This window comes from Nannospalax galili, unplaced genomic scaffold (assembly GCF_000622305.1).
Source record: "Nannospalax galili isolate Female #2095 unplaced genomic scaffold, S.galili_v1.0 scaffold44, whole genome shotgun sequence".
Taxonomy (NCBI): Eukaryota; Metazoa; Chordata; class Mammalia; order Rodentia; family Spalacidae; genus Nannospalax; species Nannospalax galili.
The window spans coordinates 4,936,412-4,938,811 of NW_008355789.1; positions in this window are offsets into that span (position 1 = coordinate 4,936,412).

Sequence of the window (2,400 nt, forward strand, 5' to 3'; positions counted from 1 at the left end):
GTGACCTAAGCCAAACCTTTCTCTTCCTGCTTTCTCTCTCTCTCTCTCTCTCTCTCTCTCTCTCTCTCTCTCTCTCTCCCCAACTCCCCCTCTGTACCCTCAGGGCAAAAAAACGTTTCTCCTTGTTCCCCTACCCACCAGCTGAGGTCTTTAACTCTTCTTTCGCTTTCTGCCTAATCTGTTGCTATGGGTACCAAACACTCAAAACCTCAGGGTCAGATGCCTTTGGCCTGCTTACTTAAATCCTTAAGAAAGCTATGATTGTCTCATACTATCAGATCAAAACGTCTGAAATTCTTGTGTACCACTTCTTGGCCTCAGTACAAACTAGATAATAACTCTGTTTGGCCAAACACTGGAACCTTAGACCTCAATATTTTAAAAGATTTGGAAAACTTCTGCCAGTGTAATGGCAAGCAGTCTGAACTACCCTACATCCACTCCTTTCTTGACCTCTGTGCTAATCCCTCCCTCTGTGCCAAATGTTCTTCCCACCAGGTCCTCCTGGCTAAGACAGTCTCACCAGATCCTGAAACTCCAAGGGCCTCTGCCCCTCGCCCTCCTCCCTACCCCGCTGACTCTGCTTTTGATCCTTCCATAGCTAATAACCTGCCCCCTATCAGAACCCAGCCCCAAGAACCCCCTGCTCAAAAGACTGAGGCACAACCAAGTCCTCCCCCTGTCCTCCCATCACTATACCCTCCCTTGCCTTCCAGTCCAGGGGCCAGCCCAACTTCCCTCCCTTCTCTGCCTCAAACTCCCTCTCTGCTATCTTCCCCCTCCATTCCTCAGCATTCTGAGTCTGACACTCACTCTCTTAATTCTCCTTTATTCAAGGAAATCCAAAATCTTAAACACCTCATTACCAAATACTCCCTAGTCTCCCCAAGTCTGACTTCTACCTCAAATACCCCATTTACCCCTCCTGTATCTGCTTCTACTTCAACTCCAGACCCTGCCTCAGATGCCCCTGCCCCTACATCCTCTCATGGACAGGACACCCCTCCCATCTCTCCCACTTCAGCTTCCTCCCAGTACTCCCCTTCTCCTTCTCTTCTGCTTCCTCCCAACCCCTCTCCCGTGTCAACCCATACCCGTTCCCACACCCAGTCTCAGCCCCTTTCCCATGGCATTTTTCCCCTCAGGGAGGTGGCAGGCGTGGAAGGGATTGTCAAAGTCCATGTGCCTTTCTCTCTTGGAGACCTCTCTCAACTAGAGCGCAAAATTGGTTCCTTTTCCACTAATCCTACTCACTTCATACAAGAATTTAAATATATTACTCGCAGCTATGATCTAACTTGGCATGATCTCTTTATGATTCTCCAGTCTACCCTCATCCCTGATGAAAGACATAGGGTCTGGACAGCAGCATAGGAATATGCCAATGAGCTTCATTCTACTAACCAAGCTCACCCTATTGGCAGTGAGGCAGTTCCCTTTCAGGACCCTGGGTGGGATTACCAACGCCCACCAGGAGGTCAGACAGGACCTTCCCCAGGTAGAGCAGCCAGGGACCACATGATCACTTGCCTCCTGACAGGTCTTCAGAGAGCTTCTCCCCCTAAGGTAGTTAACTTTGGAAAGCTTAGATTGATTACTCAGGGCTCTGCTGAAACCCCAGCTCAGTTTATGGACAGACTCACTGATGCTCTGGTCCAGTATACCAAGTATGACCCAGAGTCTACAGAGGGACAGCTTATGCTTCACCACCACTTTATCTTACAATCAGTTCCAGATATTAGAAGGAAAATTAGGCAATTAGACAAGGGCCCTGAAACCCCCATGAGAGATCTGTTGGACACGGCATTTAAAGTATTTTATAACTGAGAGGAACAGGAGAAGGCAGACAAGCTTACCCTGTCCAAGCAAAAGTACCAGCTTATGGCTGCAGTCCTAAGGGCTCCTCCCAAGAACACTTCGAACACCAATGGGGCCCAATGACATCTGCCAGGACCCTGCTTCAAGTGCGGAGTGACTGGACATTGGGTAAGACAATGCCCTAACCCACGGCCACCACCCGGAACCTGTCCTTCCTGTGGGCAAAAAGGTCACTGGAGCGTTGATTGTCCTTCTTTGCAATGCCACAGAAGGCCACTCACCTCCCAGACCCAGCCTCATTTACAGGGCTCAGTGAACAACCTTCTAGGCCTAGCAGCTGAAGACTGACAATGCCCTGGCTTCTCAGCCCCCACCGCTTCTATGACTATCACAATGGAGGAGACCAGGGTTTCAGCTATGGTAGCGGGTAAGATTATTAATTTCATTATTGACACTGGCGTTTCATGGTCAGTTCTCCCTTCCTACTCTGGTAAAGTTTTTCCCTCACAGATCTCTGTGGTGGGGGTTGATGGGAAGCCTCACAACCCCAAATCAACAGGACCCTTAGCCTGTGTATTCTGG